Here is a 22,108-nt window from a genome sequence, read left to right as displayed (position 1 = left end):
GCCCTGTCCTAGAGGTGCCCGCGTCCCTGAGCCGCCCTGTCCTAGAGGGGCCCGCGTCCCTGCTCCGCCCTGTCCTAGAGGTGCCCGCGTCCCAGAGCCGCCCTGTCCTAGAGGTGCCCGCGTCCCAGAGCCGCCCTGTCCTAGAGGTGCCCGCGTCCCAGAGCCGCCCTGTCCTAGAGGTGCCCGCGTCCCAGAGCCGCCCTGTCCTAGAGGTGCCCGCGTCCCTGAGCCGCCCTGTCCTAGAGGTGCCCGCGTCCCTGAGCCGCCCTGTCCTAGAGGGGCCCGCGTCCCTGCTCCACCCTGTCCTAGAGGTGCCCGCCCTGTCCTAGAGGTGCCCGCCCTGTCCTAGAGGTGCCCGCGTCCCAGAGCCGCCATGTCCTAGAGGTGCCCGCGTCCCAGAGCCGCCCTGTCCTAGAGGTGCCCGCGTCCCTGAGCCGCCCTGTCCTAGAGGTGCCCGCGTCCCAGAGCCGCCCTGTCCTAGAGGTGCCCGCGTCCCAGAGGTGCCCGCGTCCCAGATCCGCCCTGTCCTAGAGGTGCCCGCGTCCCAGAGCCGCCCTGTCCTAGAGGTGCCCTGTCCCAGAGCCGCCCTGTCCTAGAGGTGCCCGCGTCCCAGAGCCGCCCTGTCCTAGAGGTGCCCGCGTCCCAGAGCCGCCCTGTCCTAGAGGTGCCCGCGTCCCAGATCCGCCCTGTCCTAGAGGTGCCTGTGTCCCTGCTCCGCCCTGTCCTAGAGGTGCCCGCGTCCCTGAGCCGCCCTGTCCTAGAGGTGCCCGCGTCCCTGAGCCGTCCTGTCTTAGAGGTGCCCGCGTCCTAGAGCCGCCCTGTCCTAGAGGTGCCCGCCCTGTCCTAGAGGTGCCCGCGTCCCAGAGCCGCCCTGTCCTAGAGGTGCCCGCGTCCCAGAGCCGTCCTGTCCTAGAGGTGCCCGCGTCCCAGAGCCGTCCTGTCCTAGAGGTGCCCGCGTCCCAGAGCCGTCCTGTCCTAGAGGTGCCCGCCCTGTCCTAGAGGTGCCCGCGTCCCTGAGCCGCCCTGTCCTAGAGGTGCCCGCGTACCAGAGCCGCCCTGTCCTAGAGGTGCCCGCCCTGTCCTAGAGGTGCCCGCCCTGTCCTAGAGGTGCCCACGTCCCAGAGCCGCCCTGTCCTAGAGGTGCCCGCGTCCCTGCTCCGCCCTGTCCTAGAGGTGCCCGCGTCCCAGATCCGCCCTGTCCTAGAGGTGCCCGCGTCCCAGAGCCGCCCTGTCCTAGAGGTGCCCGCGTCCCAGAGCCGCCCTGTCCTAGAGGTGCCCGCGTCCCAGAGCCGCCCTGTCCTAGAGGTGCCCGCGTCCCAGAGCCGTCCTGTCCTAGAGGTGCCCGCCCTGTCCTAGAGGTGCCCGCGTCCCAGAGCCGCCCTGTCCTAGAGGTGCCCGCGTCCCAGAGCTGTCCTGTCCTAGAGGTGCCCGCGTCCCAGAGCCATCCTGTCCTAGAGGTGCCCGCCCTCTCCTAGAGGTGCCCGCGTCCCAGAGCCGCCCTGTCCTATAGGTGCCCGCGTCCCAGAGCCGTCCTGTCCTAGAGGTGCCCGCGTCCCAGAGCCGCCCTGTCCTAGAGGTGCCCGCGTCCCAGAGCCGCCCTGTCCTAGAGGTGCCCGCGTCCCAGAGCCGCCCTGTCCTAGAGGTGCCCGCGTCCCAGATCCGCCCTGTCCTAGAGGTGCCCGCCCTGTTCTAGAGGTGCCTGTGTCCCTGCTCCGCCCTGTCCTAGAGGTGCCCGCGTCCCTGAGCCGTCCTGTCTTAGAGGTACCCGCGTCCCAGAGCCGCCCTGTCCTAGAGGTGCCCGCCCTGTCCCAGAGGTGCCCTGTCCTAGAGGTGCCCGCGTCCCAGAGCCGCCCTGTCCTAGAGGTGCCCTGTCCTAGAGGTGCCCGCGTCCCAGAGCCGTCCTGTCCTAGAGGTGCCCGCCCTGTCCTAGAGGTGCCCGCGTCCCAGAGCCGCCCTGTCCTAGAGGTGCCCGCGTTCCAGAGCCGTCCTGTCCTAGAGGTGCCCGCGTCCCAGAGCCGCCCTGTCCTAGAGGTGCCCGCCCTGTCCTAGAGGTGCCCTGTCCTAGAGGTGCCCGCGTCCCTGAGCCGCCCTGTCCTAGAGGTGCCCGCGTACCGGAGCCGCCCTGTCCTAGAGGTGCCCTGTCCCAGAGGTGCCCGCGTCCCAGATCCGCCCTGTCCCAGAGGTGCCCGCGTACCTGCTCTGCCCTGTCCTAGAGGTGCCCGCCCTGTCCTAGAGGTGCCCGCCCTGTCCTAGAGGTGCCTGTGTCCCTGCTCCGCCCTGTCCTAGAGGTGCTCGCATCCCTGAGCCGTCCTGTCCTAGAGGTGCCCGCGTCCCAGATCCGCCCTGTCCTAGAGGTGCCCGCGTACCTGCTCTGCCCTGTCTTAGAGGTTCCCGCGTCCCTGATCCGCCCTGTCCTAGAGGTGCCGCGTCCCAGAGCCGCCCTGTCCTAGAGGTGCCCGCCCTGTCCTAGAGGTGCCCGCCCTGTCCTAGAGGTGCCCGCGTCCCTGAGCCGTCCTGTCTTAGAGGTGCCCGCGTCCCAGATCCGCCCTGTCCTAGAGGTGCCGCGTCCCAGAGCCGCCCTGTCCTAGAGGTGCCCGCGTCCCAGAGCCACCCTGTCCTAGAGCCGTCCTGTCCTAGAGGTGCCCGCGTCCCTGAGCCGCCCTGTCCTAGAGGTGCCCGCATCCCAGATCCGCCCTGTCCTAGAGGTGCCGCGTCCCAGAGCCGCCCTGTCCTAGAGGTGCCCGCGTCCCAGAGCCACCCTGTCCTAGAGGTGCCCGCGTCCCAGAGTCGCCCTGTCCTAGACGTGCCCGCCCTGTCCTAGAGGTGCCCGCGTCCCAGATCCGCCCTGTCCTAAAGGTGCCCGTGTCCCTGAGCCGTCCTGTCCTAGAGGTGCCCGCGTCCCAGAGCCGTCCTGTCCTAGAGGTGCCCGCCCTGTCCTAGAGGTGCCCGCGTCCCAGATCCGCCCTGTCCTAGAGGTGCCCGTGTCCCTGAGCCGTCCTGTCCTAGAGGTGCCCGCGTCCCAGAGCCGTCCTGTCCTAGAGGTGCCCGCCCTGTCCTAGAGGTGCCCGCGTCCCAGAGCCGTCCTGTCCTAGAGGTGCCCGTCCTGTCCTAGAGGTGCCGCGTCCCAGAGCCGCCCTGTCCTAGAGGTGCCCGCGTCCCAGAGCCACCCTGTCCTAGAGCCGTCCTGTCCTAGAGGTGCCCGCGTCCCTGAGCCGCCCTGTCCTAGAGGTGCCCGCGTCCCAGATCCGCCCTGTCCTAGAGGTGCCCGTGTCCCTGAGCCGTCCTGTCCTAGAGGTGCCCGCGTCCCAGAGCCGTCCTGTCCTAGAGGTGCCCGCGTCCCAGAGCCGCCCTGTTCTAGAGGTGCCCGCGTCCCAGAGCCGCCCTGTCCTAGAGGTGCCCGCGTCCCAGAGCCGCCCTGTCCTAGAGGTGCCCGCGTCCCAGAGCCGCCCTGTCCTAGAGGTGCCCGCCCTGTCCTAGAGGTGCCTGTGTCCCTGCTCCGCCCTGTCCTAGAGGTGCCCGCGTCCCAGAGCCGCCCTGTCCTAGAGGTGCCCGCCCTGTCCCAGAGGTGCCCTGTCCTAGAGGTGCCCGCGTCCTAGAGCCGCCCTGTCCTAGAGGTGCCCTGTCCTAGAGGTGCCCGCGTCCCAGAGCCGTCCTGTCCTAGAGGTGCCCGCCCTGTCCTAGAGGTGCCCGCGTCCCAGAGCCGCCCTGTCCTAGAGGTGCCCGCGTCCCAGAGCCGTCCTGTCCTAGAGGTGCCCGCGTCCCAGAGCCGCCCTGTCCTAGAGGTGCCCGCCCTGTCCTAGAGGTGCCCTGTCCTAGAGGTGCCCGCGTCCCTGAGCCGCCCTGTCCTAGAGGTGCCCGCGTACCGGAGCCGCCCTGTCCTAGAGGTGCCCGCGTCCCAGAGGTGCCCTGTCCCAGAGGTGCCCGCGTCCCAGAGCCGCCCTGTCCTAGAGGTGCCCTGTCCTAGAGGTGCCCGCGTCCCTGAGCCGCCCTGTCCTAGAGGTGCCCGCGTACCAGAGCCGCCCTGTCCTAGAGGTGCCCACGTACCAGAGCCGCCCTGTCCTAGAGGTGCCCGCGTCCCAGATCCGCCCTGTCCCAGAGGTGCCCGCGTACCTGCTCTGCCCTGTCCTAGAGGTGCCCGCCCTGTCCTAGAGGTGCCTGTGTCCCTGCTCCGCCCTGTCCTAGAGGTGCTCGCATCCCTGAGCCGTCCTGTCCTAGAGGTGCCCGCGTCCCAGATCCGCCCTGTCCTAGAGGTGCCCGCGTACCTGCTCTGCCCTGTCTTAGAGGTTCCCGCGTCCCTGATCCGCCCTGTCCTAGAGGTGCCGCGTCCCAGAGCCGCCCTGTCCTAGAGGTGCCCGCCCTGTCCTAGAGGTGCCCGCCCTGTCCTACAGGTGCCCGCGTCCCTGAGCCGTCCTGTCTTAGAGGTGCCCGCGTCCCAGATCCGCCCTGTCCTAGAGGTGCCGCGTCCCAGAGCCGCCCTGTCCTAGAGGTGCCCGCGTCCCAGAGCCACCCTGTCCTAGAGCCGTCCTGTCCTAGAGGTGCCCGCGTCCCTGAGCCGCCCTGTCCTAGAGGTGCCCGCATCCCAGATCCGCCCTGTCCTAGAGGTGCCGCGTCCCAGAGCCGCCCTGTCCTAGAGGTGCCCGCGTCCCAGAGCCACCCTGTCCTAGAGGTGCCCGCGTCCCAGAGTCGCCCTGTCCTAGAGGTGCCCGCCCTGTCCTAGAGGTGCCCGCGTCCCAGATCCGCCCTGTCCTAAAGGTGCCCGTGTCCCTGAGCCGTCCTGTCCTAGAGGTGCCCGCGTCCCAGAGCCGTCCTGTCCTAGAGGTGCCCGCCCTGTCCTAGAGGTGCCCGCGTCCCAGATCCGCCCTGTCCTAGAGGTGCCCGTGTCCCTGAGCCGTCCTGTCCTAGAGGTGCCCGCGTCCCAGAGCCGTCCTGTCCTAGAGGTGCCCGCCCTGTCCTAGAGGTGCCCGCGTCCCAGAGCCGTCCTGTCCTAGAGGTGCCCGTCCTGTCCTAGAGGTGCCGCGTCCCAGAGCCGCCCTGTCCTAGAGGTGCCCGCGTCCCAGAGCCACCCTGTCCTAGAGCCGTCCTGTCCTAGAGGTGCCCGCGTCCCTGAGCCGCCCTGTCCTAGAGGTGCCCGCGTCCCAGATCCGCCCTGTCCTAGAGGTGCCCGTGTCCCTGAGCCGTCCTGTCCTAGAGGTGCCCGCGTCCCAGAGCCGTCCTGTCCTAGAGGTGCCCGCGTCCCAGAGCCGCCCTGTTCTAGAGGTGCCCGCGTCCCAGAGCCGCCCTGTCCTAGAGGTGCCCGCGTCCCAGAGCCGCCCTGTCCTAGAGGTGCCCGCGTCCCAGAGCCGCCCTGTCCTAGAGGTGCCCGCCCTGTCCTAGAGGTGCCTGTGTCCCTGCTCCGCCCTGTCCTAGAGGTGCCCGCGTCCCAGAGCCGCCCTGTCCTAGAGGTGCCCGCCCTGTCCCAGAGGTGCCCTGTCCTAGAGGTGCCCGCGTCCTAGAGCCGCCCTGTCCTAGAGGTGCCCTGTCCTAGAGGTGCCCGCGTCCCAGAGCCGTCCTGTCCTAGAGGTGCCCGCCCTGTCCTAGAGGTGCCCGCGTCCCAGAGCCGCCCTGTCCTAGAGGTGCCCGCGTCCCAGAGCCGTCCTGTCCTAGAGGTGCCCGCGTCCCAGAGCCGCCCTGTCCTAGAGGTGCCCGCCCTGTCCTAGAGGTGCCCTGTCCTAGAGGTGCCCGCGTCCCTGAGCCGCCCTGTCCTAGAGGTGCCCGCGTACCGGAGCCGCCCTGTCCTAGAGGTGCCCGCGTCCCAGAGGTGCCCTGTCCCAGAGGTGCCCGCGTCCCAGAGCCGCCCTGTCCTAGAGGTGCCCTGTCCTAGAGGTGCCCGCGTCCCTGAGCCGCCCTGTCCTAGAGGTGCCCGCGTACCAGAGCCGCCCTGTCCTAGAGGTGCCCACGTACCAGAGCCGCCCTGTCCTAGAGGTGCCCGCGTCCCAGATCCGCCCTGTCCCAGAGGTGCCCGCGTACCTGCTCTGCCCTGTCCTAGAGGTGCCCGCCCTGTCCTAGAGGTGCCTGTGTCCCTGCTCCGCCCTGTCCTAGAGGTGCTCGCATCCCTGAGCCGTCCTGTCCTAGAGGTGCCCGCGTCCCAGATCCGCCCTGTCCTAGAGGTGCCCGCGTACCTGCTCTGCCCTGTCTTAGAGGTTCCCGCGTCCCTGATCCGCCCTGTCCTAGAGGTGCCGCGTCCCAGAGCCGCCCTGTCCTAGAGGTGCCCGCCCTGTCCTAGAGGTGCCCGCCCTGTCCTACAGGTGCCCGCGTCCCTGAGCCGTCCTGTCTTAGAGGTGCCCGCGTCCCAGATCCGCCCTGTCCTAGAGGTGCCGCGTCCCAGAGCCGCCCTGTCCTAGAGGTGCCCGCGTCCCAGAGCCACCCTGTCCTAGAGCCGTCCTGTCCTAGAGGTGCCCGCGTCCCTGAGCCGCCCTGTCCTAGAGGTGCCCGCATCCCAGATCCGCCCTGTCCTAGAGGTGCCGCGTCCCAGAGCCGCCCTGTCCTAGAGGTGCCCGCGTCCCAGAGCCACCCTGTCCTAGAGGTGCCCGCGTCCCAGAGTCGCCCTGTCCTAGAGGTGCCCGCCCTGTCCTAGAGGTGCCCGCGTCCCAGATCCGCCCTGTCCTAGAGGTGCCCGTGTCCCTGAGCCGTCCTGTCCTAGAGGTGCCCGCGTCCCAGAGCCGTCCTGTCCTAGAGGTGCCCGCCCTGTCCTAGAGGTGCCCGCGTCCCAGATCCGCCCTGTCCTAGAGGTGCCCGTGTCCCTGAGCCGTCCTGTCCTAGAGGTGCCCGCGTCCCAGAGCCGTCCTGTCCTAGAGGTGCCCGCCCTGTCCTAGAGGTGCCCGCGTCCCAGAGCCGTCCTGTCCTAGAGGTGCCCGTCCTGTCCTAGAGGTGCCGCGTCCCAGAGCCGCCCTGTCCTAGAGGTGCCCGCGTCCCAGAGCCACCCTGTCCTAGAGCCGTCCTGTCCTAGAGGTGCCCGCGTCCCTGAGCCGCCCTGTCCTAGAGGTGCCCGCGTCCCAGATCCGCCCTGTCCTAGAGGTGCCCGTGTCCCTGAGCCGTCCTGTCCTAGAGGTGCCCGCGTCCCAGAGCCGTCCTGTCCTAGAGGTGCCCGTCCTGTCCTAGAGGTGCCCGCGTCCCAGATCCGCCCTGTCCTAGAGGTGCCGCGTCCCAGAGCCGCCCTGTCCTAGAGGTGCCCGCGTCCCAGAGCCACCCTGTCCTAGAGCCGTCCTGTCCTAGAGGTGCCCGCGTCCCTGAGCCGCCCTGTCCTAGAGGTGCCCGCATCCCAGATCCGCCCTGTCCTAGAGGTGCCGCGTCCCAGAGCCGCCCTGTCCTAGAGGTGCCCGCGTCCCAGAGCCGTCCTGTCCTAGAGGTGCCCGCCCTGTCCTAGAGTTGCCCGTGTCCCAGAGCCGTCCCGTCCTAGAGCCGCCCTGTCCTAGGAGGTGCCCGCATCCCAGATCCGCCCTGTCCTAGAGGTGCCGCGTCCCAGAGTCGCCCTGTCCTAGAGGTGCCCGCGTCCCAGAGCCGTCCTGTCCTAGAGGTGCCCGCCCTGTCCTAGAGTTGCCCGTGTCCCAGAGCCGTCCCGTCCTAGAGCCGTCCTGTCCTAGAGGTGCCCGCGTCCCAGAGCCGTCCTGTCCTAGAGCCGCCCTGTCCTAGAGGTGCCCGCGTCCCAGAGCCGTCCTGTCCTAGAGGTGCCCGCGTCCCTGAGCCGCCCTGTCCTAGAGGTGCCCGCGTCCCTGAGCCGCCCTGTCCTAGAGGTGCCCGCGTCCCTGAGCCGCCCTGTCCTAGAGGTGCCCGCGTCCCTGAGCCGCCCTGTCCTAGAGGTGCCCGCGTCCCTGAGCCGCCCTGTCCAAGAGGTGCCCGCTCTGTCCTAGAGGTGCCCACGTCCCAGAGCCGCCCTGTCCTAGAGGTGCCCGCGTCCCAGATCCGCCCTGTCCTAGAGGTGCCGCGTCCCAGAGCCGCCCTGTCCTAGAGGTGCCCGCGTCCCAGAGCCGTCCTGTCCTAGAGGTGCCCGCCCTGTCCTAGAGTTGCCCGTGTCCCAGAGCCGTCCCGTCCTAGAGCCGTCCTGTCCTAGAGGTGCCCGCGTCCCAGAGCCGTCCTGTCCTAGAGCCGCCCTGTCCTAGAGGTGCCCGCGTCCCAGAGCCGTCCTGTCCTAGAGGTGCCCGCGTCCCAGAGCCGTCCTGTCCTAGAGGTGCCCGCCCTGTCCTAGAGGTGCCCGCGTCCCTGAGCCGCCCTGTCCTAGAGGTGCCCGCGTACCAGAGCCGCCCTGTCCTAGAGGTGCCCGCCCTGTCCTAGAGGTGCCCGCCCTGTCCTAGAGGTGCCCACGTCCCAGAACCGCCCTGTCCTAGAGGTGCCCGCGTCCCTGCTCCGCCCTGTCCTAGAGGTGCCCGCGTCTCAGATCCGCCCTGTCCTAGAGGTGCCCGCGTCCCAGATCCGCCCTGTCCTAGAGGTGCCCGCGTCCCAGAGCCGCCCTGTCCTAGAGGTGCCCGCGTCCCAGAGCCGCCCTGTCCTAGAGGTGCCCGCGTCCCAGAGCCGTCCTGTCCTAGAGGTGCCCGCCCTGTCCTAGAGGTGCCCGCGTCCCAGAGCCGCCCTGTCCTAGAGGTGCCCGCGTCCCAGAGCTGTCCTGTCCTAGAGGTGCCCGCGTCCCAGAGCCGTCCTGTCCTAGAGGTGCCCGCCCTCTCCTAGAGGTGCCCGCGTCCCAGAGCCGCCCTGTCCTAGAGGTGCCCGCGTCCCAGAGCCGTCCTGTCCTAGAGGTGCCCGCGTCCCAGAGCCGCCCTGTCCTAGAGGTGCCCGCATCCCAGAGCCGCCCTGTCCTAGAGGTGCCCGCGTCCCAGAGCCGCCCTGTCCTAGAGGTGCCCGTGTCCCAGATCCGCCCTGTCCTAGAGGTGCCCGCCCTGTTCTAGAGGTGCCTGTGTCCCTGCTCCGCCCTGTCCTAGAGGTGCCCGCGTCCCTGAGCCGTCCTGTCTTAGAGGTACCCGCGTCCCAGAGCCGCCCTGTCCTAGAGGTGCCCGCCCTGTCCCAGAGGTGCCCTGTCCTAGAGGTGCCCGCGTCCCAGAGCCGCCCTGTCCTAGAGGTGCCCTGTCCTAGAGGTGCCCGCGTCCCAGAGCCGTCCTGTCCTAGAGGTGCCCGCCCTGTCCTAGAGGTGCCCACGTCCCAGAGCCGCCCTGTCCTAGAGGTGCCCGCGTTCCAGAGCCGTCCTGTCCTAGAGGTGCCCGCGTCCCAGAGCCGCCCTGTCCTAGAGGTGCCCGCCCTGTCCTAGAGGTGCCCTGTCCTAGAGGTGCCCGCGTCCCTGAGCCGCCCTGTCCTAGAGGTGCCCGCGTACCGGAGCCGCCCTGTCCTAGAGGTGCCCGCGTCCCAGAGGTGCCCTGTCCCAGAGGTGCCCGCGTCCCAGAGCCGCCCTGTCCTAGAGCCGCCCTGTCCTAGAGGTGCCCACGTACCAGAGCCGCCCTGTCCTAGAGGTGCCCGCGTCCCAGATCCGCCCTGTCCCAGAGGTGCCCGCGTACCTGCTCTGCCCTGTCCTAGAGGTGCCCGCCCTGTCCTAGAGGTGCCCGCCCTGTCCTAGAGGTGCCTGTGTCCCTGCTCCGCCCTGTCCTAGAGGTGCTCGCATCCCTGAGCCGTCCTGTCCTAGAGGTGCCCGCGTCCCAGATCCGCCCTGTCCTAGAGGTGCCCGCGTACCTGCTCTGCCCTGTCTTAGAGGTTCCCGCGTCCCTGATCCGCCCTGTCCTAGAGGTGCCGCGTCCCAGAGCCGCCCTGTCCTAGAGGTGCCCGCCCTGTCCTAGAGGTGCCCGCCCTGTCCTAGAGGTGCCCGCGTCCCTGAGCCGTCCTGTCTTAGAGGTGCCCGCGTCCCAGATCCGCCCTGTCCTAGAGGTGCCGCGTCCCAGAGCCGCCCTGTCCTAGAGGTGCCCGCGTCCCAGAGCCACCCTGTCCTAGAGCCGTCCTGTCCTAGAGGTGCCCGCGTCCCTGAGCCGCCCTGTCCTAGAGGTGCCCGCATCCCAGATCCGCCCTGTCCTAGAGGTGCCGCGTCCCAGAGCCGCCCTGTCCTAGAGGTGCCCGCGTCCCAGAGCCACCCTGTCCTAGAGGTGCCCGCGTCCCAGAGCCACCCTGTCCTAGAGGTGCCCGCGTCCCAGAGTCGCCCTGTCCTAGAGGTGCCCGCCCTGTCCTAGAGGTGCCCGCGTCCCAGATCCGCCCTGTCCTAAAGGTGCCCGTGTCCCTGAGCCGTCCTGTCCTAGAGGTGCCCGCGTCCCAGAGCCGTCCTGTCCTAGAGGTGCCCGCCCTGTCCTAGAGGTGCCCGCGTCCCAGAGCCACCCTGTCCTAGAGGTGCCCGCGTCCCAGAGTCGCCCTGTCCTAGAGGTGCCCGCCCTGTCCTAGAGGTGCCCGCGTCCCAGATCCGCCCTGTCCTAAAGGTGCCCGTGTCCCTGAGCCGTCCTGTCCTAGAGGTGCCCGCGTCCCAGAGCCGTCCTGTCCTAGAGGTGCCCGCCCTGTCCTAGAGGTGCCCGCGTCCCAGATCCGCCCTGTCCTAGAGGTGCCCGTGTCCCTGAGCCGTCCTGTCCTAGAGGTGCCCGCGTCCCAGAGCCGTCCTGTCCTAGAGGTGCCCGCCCTGTCCTAGAGGTGCCCGCGTCCCAGAGCCGTCCTGTCCTAGAGGTGCCCGTCCTGTCCTAGAGGTGCCGCGTCCCAGAGCCGCCCTGTCCTAGAGGTGCCCGCATCCCTGAGCCGCCCTGTCCTAGAGGTGCCGGCATCCCAGATCCGCCCTGTCCTAGAGGTGCCGCGTCCCAGATCCGCCCTGTCCTAGAGGTGCCCGCGTCCCAGAGCCGCCCTGTCCTAGAGGTGCCCGCGTCCCAGAGCCGCCCTGTCCTAGAGGTGCCCGCGTCCCAGAGCCGCCCTGTCCTAGAGGTGCCCGCCCTGTCCTAGAGGTGCCTGTGTCCCTGCTCCGCCCTGTCCTAGAGGTGCCCGCGTCCCAGAGCCGCCCTGTCCTAGAGGTGCCCGCCCTGTCCCAGAGGTGCCCTGTCCTAGAGGTGCCCGCGTCCTAGAGCCGCCCTGTCCTAGAGGTGCCCTGTCCTAGAGGTGCCCGCGTCCCAGAGCCGTCCTGTCCTAGAGGTGCCCGCCCTGTCCTAGAGGTGCCCGCGTCCCAGAGCCGCCCTGTCCTAGAGGTGCCCGCGTCCCAGAGCCGTCCTGTCCTAGAGGTGCCCGCGTCCCAGAGCCGCCCTGTCCTAGAGGTGCCCGCCCTGTCCTAGAGGTGCCCTGTCCTAGAGGTGCCCGCGTCCCTGAGCCGCCCTGTCCTAGAGGTGCCCGCGTACCGGAGCCGCCCTGTCCTAGAGGTGCCCGCGTCCCAGAGGTGCCCTGTCCCAGAGGTGCCCGCGTCCCAGAGCCGCCCTGTCCTAGAGGTGCCCTGTCCTAGAGGTGCCCGCGTCCCTGAGCCGCCCTGTCCTAGAGGTGCCCGCGTACCAGAGCCGCCCTGTCCTAGAGGTGCCCACGTACCAGAGCCGCCCTGTCCTAGAGGTGCCCGCGTCCCAGATCCGCCCTGTCCCAGAGGTGCCCGCGTACCTGCTCTGCCCTGTCCTAGAGGTGCCCGCCCTGTCCTAGAGGTGCCTGTGTCCCTGCTCCGCCCTGTCCTAGAGGTGCTCGCATCCCTGAGCCGTCCTGTCCTAGAGGTGCCGCGTCCCAGAGCCGCCCTGTCCTAGAGGTGCCGCGTCCCAGAGCCGCCCTGTCCTAGAGGTGCCCGCCCTGTCCTAGAGGTGCCCGCGTCCCTGAGCCGTCCTGTCTTAGAGGTGCCCGCGTCCCAGATCCGCCCTGTCCTAGAGGTGCCGCGTCCCAGAGCCGCCCTGTCCTAGAGGTGCCCGCGTCCCAGAGCCACCCTGTCCTAGAGCCGTCCTGTCCTAGAGGTGCCCGCGTCCCTGAGCCGCCCTGTCCTAGAGGTGCCCGCATCCCAGATCCGCCCTGTCCTAGAGGTGCCGCGTCCCAGAGCCGCCCTGTCCTAGAGGTGCCCGCGTCCCAGAGCCACCCTGTCCTAGAGGTGCCCGCGTCCCAGAGTCGCCCTGTCCTAGAGGTGCCCGCCCTGTCCTAGAGGTGCCCGCGTCCCAGATCCGCCCTGTCCTAGAGGTGCCCGTGTCCCTGAGCCGTCCTGTCCTAGAGGTGTCCGCGTCCCAGAGCCGTCCTATCCTAGAGGTGCCCGCCCTGTCCTAGAGGTGCCCGCGTCCCAGAGCCGTCCTGTCCTAGAGGTGCCCGTCCTGTCCTAGAGGTGCCGCGTCCCAGAGCCGCCCTGTCCTAGAGGTGCCCGCGTCCCAGAGCCACCCTGTCCTAGAGCCGTCCTGTCCTAGAGGTGCCCGCGTCCCTGAGCCGCCCTGTCCTAGAGGTGCCGCGTCCCAGATCCGCCCTGTCCTAGAGGTGCCCGCCCTGTCCTAGAGGTGCCCGCCCTGTCCTAGAGGTGCCCGCGTCCCTGAGCCGTCCTGTCCTAGAGGTGCCCGCCCTGTCCTAGAGGTGCCCGCGTCCCAGATCCGCCCTGTCCTAGAGGTGCCCGTGTCCCTGAGCCGTCCTGTCCTAGAGGTGCCCGCGTCCCAGAGCCGTCCTGTCCTAGAGGTGCCCATCCTGTCCTAGAGGTGCCCGCGTCCCAGATCCGCCCTGTCCTAGAGGTGCCGCGTCCCAGAGCCGCCCTGTCCTAGAGGTGCCCGCGTCCCAGAGCCACCCTGTCCTAGAGCCGTCCTGTCCTAGAGGTGCCCGCGTCCCTGAGCCGCCCTGTCCTAGAGGTGCCCGCATCCCAGATCCGCCCTGTCCTAGAGGTGCCGCGTCCCAGAGCCGCCCTGTCCTAGAGGTGCCCGCGTCCCAGAGCCGTCCTGTCCTAGAGGTGCCCGCCCTGTCCTAGAGTTGCCCGTGTCCCAGAGCCGTCCCGTCCTAGAGCCGCCCTGTCCTAGAGGTGCCCGCATCCCAGATCCGCCCTGTCCTAGAGGTGCCGCGTCCCAGAGCCGCCCTGTCCTAGAGGTGCCCGCGTCCCAGAGCCGTCCTGTCCTAGAGGTGCCCGCCCTGTCCTAGAGTTGCCCGTGTCCCAGAGCCGTCCCGTCCTAGAGCCGTCCTGTCCTAGAGGTGCCCGCGTCCCAGAGCCGTCCTGTCCTAGAGCCGCCCTGTCCTAGAGGTGCCCGCGTCCCAGAGCCGTCCTGTCCTAGAGGTGCCCGCGTCCCTGAGCCGCCCTGTCCTAGAGGTGCCCGCGTCCCTGAGCCGCCCTGTCCTAGAGGTGCCCGCGTCCCTGAGCCGCCCTGTCCTAGAGGTGCCCGCGTCCCTGAGCCGCCCTGTCCTAGAGGTGCCCGCGTCCCTGAGCCGCCCTGTCCTAGAGGTGCCCGCTCTGTCCTAGAGGTGCCCACGTCCCAGAGACGCCCTGTCCTAGAGGTGCCCGCGTCCCAGATCCGCCCTGTCCTAGAGGTGCCGCGTCCCAGAGCCGCCCTGTCCTAGAGGTGCCCGCGTCCCAGAGCCGTCCTGTCCTAGAGGTGCCCGCCCTGTCCTAGAGTTGCCCGTGTCCCAGAGCCGTCCCGTCCTAGAGCCGTCCTGTCCTAGAGGTGCCCGCGTCCCAGAGCCGTCCTGTCCTAGAGCCGCCCTGTCCTAGAGGTGCCCGCGTCCCAGAGCCGTCCTGTCCTAGAGGTGCCCGCGTCCCTGAGCCGCCCTGTCCTAGAGGTGCCCGCGTCCCTGAGCCGCCCTGTCCTAGAGGTGCCCGCGGCCCTGAGCCGCCCTGTCCTAGAGGTGCCCGCGTCCCTGAGCCGCCCTGTCCTAGAGGTGCCCGCTCTGTCCTAGAGGTGCCCACGTCCCAGAGCCGCCCTGTCCTAGAGGTGCCCGCGTCCCAGATCCGCCCTGTCCTAGAGGTGCCCGCGTCCCAGAGCCGCCCTGTCCTAGAGGGGCCCGCGTCCCTGAGCCGCCCTGTCCTAGAGGTGCCCGCCCTGTCCTAGAGGTGCCCGCCCTGTCCTAGAGGTGCCGCGTCCCAAAGCCGCCCTGTCCTAGAGGTGCCCGCCCTGTCCTAGAGGTGCCCGCCCTGTCCTAGAGGTGCCCGCGTCCCTGAGCCGTCCTGTCCTAGAGGTGCCCGCTTCCCAGAGCCGCCCTGTCCTAGAGGTGCCCGCGTCCCAGAGCCGCCCTGTCCTAGAGGTGCCCGCGGCCCAGAGCCGCCCTGTCCTAGAGGTGCCCGCCCTGTCCTAGAGGTGCCCGCGTCCCTGAGCCGCCCTGTCCTAGAGGTGCCCGCCCTGTCCTAGAGGTGCCCGCGTCCCTGAGCCGCCCTGTCCTAGAGGTGCCCGCCCTGTCCTAGAGGTGCCCGCGTCCCAGAGCCGCCCTGTCCTAGAGGTGCCCGCCCTGTCCTAGAGGTGCCCGCGTCCCAGAGCCGCCCTGTCCTAGAGGTGCCCGCGTCCCTGCTCCTGTCACCGCCGGGCATTAGGTAAACGCCGCAGATTCTGTGGCACGTCCACGTGTGAGGTTGTATTGTGTGTAAACGTGCCGATCCGTGGCTCGTACGAGAAACATCCCGCTCACTTTTACACACGGAGAGACTGACCCACATGAGCCCGACCCCTGCCTGGCGTGTGACACGCATGTTTCACAGCGGAGACAGATACAGCCACGTCACAGCCGTGTCCTTATTACCACACGGACCGTTACTGTAACACTACTGGTAATATGCACACGCCTGAAGCGTGGCGGTGACGTAGCTCAGTGACACGTGTGCAGTGTGGCGGTGACGTAGCTCAGTGACACGTGTGCAGTGTGGCGGTGACGTAGCTCAGTGACACGTGTGCAGTGTGGCAGTGACATATCTCAGTGACACGTGTGCAGTGTGGCGGTGACATATCTCAGTGACACGTGTGCAGTGTGGCGGTGACGTAGCTCAGTGACACGTGTGCAGTGTGACGGTGACATATCCGAGTGGCACATGTGCAGCGTGTCGGTGACATATCCGAGTGACACGTGTGAAGCGTGGCGGTGACATATCTCAGTGACACGTGTGCAGTGTGGCGGTGACATATCTCAGTGACACGTGTGCAGTGTGGCGGTGACATATCTCAGTGACACGTGTGCAGTGTGGCGGTGACGTATCTCAGTGACACGTGTGCAGTGTGGCGGTGACACATCTCAGTGACACGTGTGCAGTGTGGCGGTGACACATCTCAGTGACACGTGTGCAGTGTGGCGGTGACGTATCTCAGTGACACGTGTGCAGTGTGGCAGTGACATATCTAAGTGACACGTGTGCAGTGTGGCGGTGACATCTCAGTGACACGTTTTCAGTGTGGCGGTGACATATCTCAGTGACACGCGTGCAGTGTGGTGGTGACGTATCTCAGTGACACGTGTGCAGTGTGGCGGTGACATATCTCAGTGACACGTGTGCAGTGTGGCGGTGACATATCACAGTGACACGTGTGCAGTGTGGCGGTGACATATCTCAGTGACACGTGTGCAGTGTGGCGGTGACATATCTCAGTGACACGTGTGCAGTGTGGCGGTGACATATCTCAGTGACACGTGTGCAGCGTGGCGGTGACATATCTCAGTGACACGTTTGCAGTGTGGCGGTGATATATCTCAGTGACACGTTTGCAGTGTGGCGGTGACATATCTCAGTGACACGTGTGCAGTGTGGCGGTGACATATCTCAGTGACACGTGTGCAGTGTGGCGGTGACATATCACAGTGACACGTGTGCAGTGTGGCGGTGACATATCTCAGTGACATGTGTGCAGTGTGGCGGTGACATATCTCAGTGACACGCCTGCTGTGTGGCGGTGACATATCTCAGTGACACGTTTGCAGTGTGGCGGTGACATATCTCAGTGACACGTGTGCAGTGTGGCGGTGACATATCACAGTGACACGTGTGCAGTGTGGCGGTGACATATCTCAGTGACACGTGTGCAGTGTGACGGTGACATATCTCAGTGACACGTGTGCAGTGTGGCGGTGACATATCTCAGTGACATGTGTGCAGTGTGGCGGTGACATATCTCAGTGACACGCCTGCTGTGTGGCGGTGACATATCTCAGTGACACGTTTGCAGTGTGGCGGTGACATATCTCAGTGACACGTTTGCAGTGTGGCAGTGACGTATCTCAGTGACACGTGTGCAGTGTGGCGGTGACATATCTCAGTGACACGTGTGCAGTGTGGCGGTGACATATCACAGTGACACGTGTGCAGTGTGGCGGTGACATATCTCAGTGACACGTGTGCAGTGTGGCGGTGACATATCTCAGTGACACGTGTGCAGTGTGGCGGTGACATATCACAGTGACACGTGTGCAGTGTGGCGGTGACATATCACAGTGACACGTGTGCAGTGTGGCGGTGACATATCTCAGTGACATGTGTGCAGTGTGGCGGTGACATATCTCAGTGACACGCCTGCTGTGTGGCGGTGACATATCTCAGTGACACGTGTGCAGTGTGGCGGTGACATATCACAGTGACACGTGTGCAGTGTGGCGGTGACATATCTCAGTGACATGTGTGCAGTGTGGCGGTGACATATCTCAGTGACATGTGTGCAGTGTGGCGGTGACATATCTCAGTGACACGTTTGCAGTGTGGCGGTGACATATCTCAGTGACACGTTTGCAGTGTGGCAGTGACATATCTCAGTGACACGTGTGCAGTGTGGCGGTGACATATCTCAGTGACACGTGTGCAGTGTGGCGGTGACATATCACAGTGACACGTGTGCAGTGTGGCGGTGACATATCTCAGTGACACGTGTGCAGTGTGGCGGTGACATATCTCAGTGACACGTGTGCAGTGTGGCGGTGACATATCACAGTGACACGTGTGCAGTGTGGCGGTGACATATCACAGTGACACGTGTGCAGTGTGGCGGTGACATATCTCAGTGACATGTGTGCAGTGTGGCGGTGACATATCTCAGTGACACGCCTGCTGTGTGGCGGTGACATATCTCAGTGACACGTTTGCAGTGTGGCGGTGACATATCTCAGTGACACGTTTGCAGTGTGGCGGTGACATATCTCAGTGACACGTGTGCAGTGTGACGGTGACATATCTCAGTGACACGTGTGCAGTGTGACGGTGACATATCTCAGTGACACGTTTGCAGTGTGGCGGTGACATATCTCAGTGACACGTGTGCAGTGTGACGGTGACATATCTCAGTGACACGTGTGCAGTGTGGCGGTGACATATCTCAGTGACACGTGTGCAGTGTGACGGTGACATATCTCAGTGACACGTTTGCAGTGTGGCGGTGACATATCTCAGTGACACGTGTGCAGTGTGGCGGTGACATATCTCAGTGACACGTTTGCAGTGTGGCGGTGACATATCTCAGTGACACGTGTGCAGTGGGACGGTGACATATCTCAGTGACACGTGTGCAGTGTGACGGTGACATATCTCAGTGACACGTGTGCAGTGTGACGGTGACATATCTCAGTGACACGTGTGCAGTGGGACGGTGACATATCTCAGTGACACGTGTGCAGTGGGACGGTGACATATCTCAGTGACACGTGTGCAGTGTGACGGTGACATATCTCAGTGACACGCCTGCTGTGTGGCGGTGACATATCTCAGTGACACGTTTGCAGTGTGGCGGTGACATATCTCAGTGACACGTTTGCAGTGTGACGGTGACATATCTCAGTGACACGTGTGCAGTGTGACGGTGACATATCTCAGTGACACGTGTGCAGTGTGGCGGTGACATATCTCAGTGACACGTGTGCAGTGTGACGGTGACATATCTCAGTGACACGTGTGCAGTGTGACGGTGACATATCTCAGTGACACGTTTGCAGTGTGGCGGTGACATATCTCAGTGACACGTGTGCAGTGGGACGGTGACATATCTCAGTGACACGTGTGCAGTGTGGCGGTGACATATCTCAGTGACACGTGTGCAGTGTGGCGGTGACATATCTCAGTGACACGTTTGCAGTGTGACGGTGACATATCTCAGTGACACGTGTGCAGTGTGACGGTGACATATCTCAGTGACACGTGTGCAGTGTGACGGTGACATATCTCAGTGACACGTTTGCAGTGTGACGGTGACATATCTCAGTGACACGTGTGCAGTGTGACGGTGACATATCTCAGTGACACGTTTGCAGTGTGACGGTGACATATCTCAGTGACACGTGTGCAGTGTGACGGTGACATATCTCAGTGACACGTGTGCAGTGTGACGGTGACATATCTCAGGTGCTGGAGTTCAGCACGATTAACCCCGCGGCTGCCAGAGGAACGGGTGTGTCCCGGTGTCACGTCCCTGAGCAGCTCAACTACATCAGTGCCGAGCTCGGCAGGGGAGGGGTTAATAGTGCCATGCAAATAGGGGCCACACAGCCCCTACCACCCCCTTCGCACCCTCCACCTGTGTCCCCTTCGCACCCTCCACCTGTGTCCCCTTCGCACCCTCCACCTGTGTCCCCCTCGCACCCCCCTCCTGTGTCCCCTTCGCACCCTCCACCTGTGTCCCCCTCGCACCCCCCTCCTGTGTCCCCTTCGCACCCTCCACCTGTGTCCCCTTCGCACCCTCCACCTGTGTCCCCCTCGCACCCCCCTCCTGTGTCCCCTTCGCACCCTCCACCTGTGTCCCCCTCGCACCCCCCTCCTGTGTACCACTCGCACCTCACCACCTGTGTACCCCTCGCACCCCCCTCCTGTGTACCCCTCGCACCCCCCTCCTGTGTCCCCTCGCACCCCCCTCCTGTGTACCCTTCGCACCTCACCACCTGTGTACCCCTCGCACCCCACCTCCTGTGTCCCCCTCGCACCCCCCTCCTGTGTACCCCTCGCACCCCCCTCCTGTGTCCCCCTCGCACCCCCCTCCTGTGTCCCCCTCGCACCCCACCTCCTGTGTCCCCCTCGTACCCCCCTCCTGTGTCCCCCTCGTACCCCCCTCCTGTGTCCCCCTCGTACCCTCCCTCCTGCGTCCCCCTCGCACCCCCCTCCTGTGTACCCCTCGCACCCCCCTCCTGTGTCCCCCTCGCACCCCCCTCCTGTGTCCCCCTCGCACCCCCCCTCCTGTGATCTCCGTCAGACCCCTCGCACCCCCCCTCCTGCGTCCCCCTCGCACCCCCCTCCTGTGATCTCCGTCACAGACCCCTCACACCCCCCCTCCTGCGTCCCCCTCGCACCCCCCTCCTGTGTACCCCTCGCACCCCCCTCCTGTGTCCCCCTCGCACCCCCCTCCTGTGTCCCCATCGCACCCCACCTCCTGTGTCCCCCTCGTACCCCCCTCCTGTGTCCCCCTCGTACCCCCCTCCTGTGTACCCCTCGCACCCCCCTCCTGTGTCCCCCTCGCACCCCCCTCCTGTGTCCCCCTCGCACCCCCCCTCCTGTGATATCCGTCAGACCCCTCGCACCCCCCCTCCTGCGTCCCCCTCGCACCCCCCTCCTGTGATCTCCGTCACAGACCCCTCACACCCCCCCTCCTGCGTCCCCCTCGCACCCCACCTCATGTGTCCCCCTCGCACCCCCCCTCCTGCGTCCCCCTCGCACCCCCCCCTCCTGCGTCCCCCTCGCACCCCCCCTCCTGTGATCTCAGTCACAGACCCCTAACACCCCCCCTCCTGGCCACTGACATATGGTTCTGTTTACTACACGTGTCACACATTGTGTACATGTGAGCAGTGTCACATATTGTGTACGTGTGAGCAGTGTGTACATGTGAGCAGTGTCACATATTGTGTACGTGTGAGCAGTGTGTACGTGTGAGCAGTATGCACATGTGAGCAGTGTCACATATTATGTACGTGTGAGCAGTGTGTACATGTGAGCATTGTCACATATTGTGCAAATGTGAGCAGTGTGTACATGTGAGCAGTGTGTACTTGTGAGCAGTGCCACATATTGTGTACGTGTGAAGTGTGTACACATGTGAGCAGTGTGTACACATGTGAGCAGTGTGTACACATGTGAGCAGTGTGTACACATGTGAGCAGTGTCACATATTGCGTACATGTGAGCAGTCACATTGTGTACGTGTGAGCAGTGTGTACATGTGAGCAGTGTTTACTTGTGAGCAGTGCCACATATTTTGTACGTGTGAGCAGTGTGTACGTGTGAGCAGCGTGTACATGTGAGCAGCGTGTACATGTGAGCAGCGTGTACATGTGAGCAGCGTGTACATGTGAGCAGTGTGTACTTGTGAGCAGTGCCACATATTGTGTACGTGTGAGCAGTGTGTACGTGTGAGCAGTGTGTACGTCTGAGCAGTGTGTACGTCTGAGCAGTGTGTACACATGTGAGCAGTGTGTACGTGTGAGCAGTGTGTACACGTGTGAGCAGTGTGTACACATGTGAGCAGTGTGTACGTGTGAGCAGTGTGTACACATGTGAGCAGTGTGTACGTGTGAGCAGTGTGTACACATGTGAGCAGTGTGTACTTGTGAGCAGTGTGTACACATGTGAGCAGTGTGTCTCACGCACATGTATTTCTAGCTCTGCAGAGCATTGCACCTCCCCCTCTCTCACCTCTCACTCTGCAGTCCTGGTCTCTCTGTGCTGCAGACTCTCTCTCTCACACACACACACTCTCTCTCTCACACACACTCTCTCTCCCTCTCTCTCACACACTCCCTCCCTCTCTCTCTGGGGGAGTCTCCCAGGAAGTGATGTGCAGGGAAGTCTGTAACACAGAGACCTCCTCCTCTCTCCCCTCCTGTGTCCTTCTCCCTCCCCCTCTCACACCCCCTGTGTCTCCCTCCCCCCTCTCACACCCCCGGTGTCTCCCTCCCCCCTCTCACACCCCCTGTGTCTCCCTCCCCCCTCTCACACCCCCTGTGTCTCCCTTCCCCCTCTCACACCCCCTGTGTCTCCCTCCCCCTCTCACACCCCCTGTGTCTCCCTCCCCCCTCTCACACCCCCTGTGTCTCCCTCCCCCCTCTCACACCCCCTGTGTCTCCCTTCCCCCTCTCACACCCCCTGTGTCTCCCTCCCCCCTCTCACACCCCCTGTGTCTCCCTCCCCCCTCACTCCCTGTGTCTCCCTCCCCCTCACTCCCTGTGTCTCCCTCCCCCCTCTCACACCCCCTGTGTCTCCCTCCCCCCTCTCACACCCCCTGTGTCTCCCTCCCCCCTCTCACACCCCCTGTGTCTCCATCCCCCCTCTCACACCCCCTGTGTCTCCATCCCCCCTCTCACACCCCCTGTATCTCCCTCCCCCCTCTCACACCCCCTGTGTCTCCCTCCCCCCTCTCACACCCCCTGTGTCTCCCTTCCCCCTCTCACACCCCTGTGTCTCCTCCCCCTCTCTCACACCCCCTGTGTCTCCCTCCCCCTCTCTCACACCCCCTGTGTCTCCTCCCCCCTCACTCCCTGTGTCTCCCTCCCCCCTCTCACACCCCCTGTGTCTCCCTCCCCCTGTGTCTCCCTCCCCCCTCTCACACCCCCTGTGTCTCCCTTCCCCCTCTCACACCCCCTGTGTCTCCCTTCCCCCTCTCACACCCCCTGTGTCTCCCTCCCCCCTCACTCCCTGTGTCTCCCTCCCCCTCTCACACCCCCTGTGTCTCCCTCCCCCTCTCACACCCCTGTGTCTCCCTCCCCCTCTCACACCCCCTGTGTCTCCCTCCCCCTCTCACACCCCCTGTGTCTCCCTCCCCCTCTCACACCCCCTGTGTCTCCCTCCCCCCTCTCACGCCCCCTGTGTCTCCCTCCCCCTCTCACACCCCCTGTGTCTCCCTCCCGCCTCTCACACCCCCTGTGTCTCCCTCCCCCTCTCACACCCCTGTGTCTCCCTCCCCCCTCTCACACCCCCTGTGTCTCCCTCCCCCTCTCACACCCCCTGTGTCTCCCTCCCCCCTCACTCCCTGTGTCTCACACCCCCTGTGTCTCCCTCCCCCCTCTCACACCCCTGTGTCTCCCTTCCCCCTCTCACACCCCGTGTCTACCTCCCCCTCTCACACCCCCTGTGTCTCCCTCCCCCCTCACTCCCTGTGTCTCCCTCACCCCTCTCACACCCCCTGTGTCTCCCTCCCCCTCTCACACCCCCTGTGTCTCCCTCCCCCTCTCACACACCCCGTGTCTCCCTTCCCCCTCTCACACCCCGTGTCTCCCTCCCCCCTCACTCCCTGTGTCTCCCTCCCCCTCTCACACCCCGTGTCTCCCTCCCCCCTCTCAC

At 65.8% G+C, this 22,108-nt stretch overlaps 1 protein-coding gene across 1 annotated transcript in view; it reads right to left on the bottom strand.

The window, feature by feature from the left end:
• Positions 1-20,615, bottom strand: part of LOC142490686 (uncharacterized) — a 55,115-nt gene extending 34,500 nt beyond the window's left edge. The window contains exon 1 of the mRNA XM_075593106.1: positions 20,465-20,615. The gene's annotated coding sequence lies outside the window, so the exon portion shown is untranslated. The remainder of the gene's footprint in view (positions 1-20,464) is intronic.
• Positions 20,616-22,108: the final 1,493 nt, after the last annotated feature.

This window comes from Ascaphus truei, chromosome 3 (genome assembly GCF_040206685.1).
Source record: "Ascaphus truei isolate aAscTru1 chromosome 3, aAscTru1.hap1, whole genome shotgun sequence".
In the NCBI taxonomy this organism is placed as follows: Eukaryota; Metazoa; Chordata; class Amphibia; order Anura; family Ascaphidae; genus Ascaphus; species Ascaphus truei.
The sequence above is the reverse complement of the archived record's forward strand: the minus strand, read 5'-3'. Positions and strand labels throughout refer to the sequence as shown.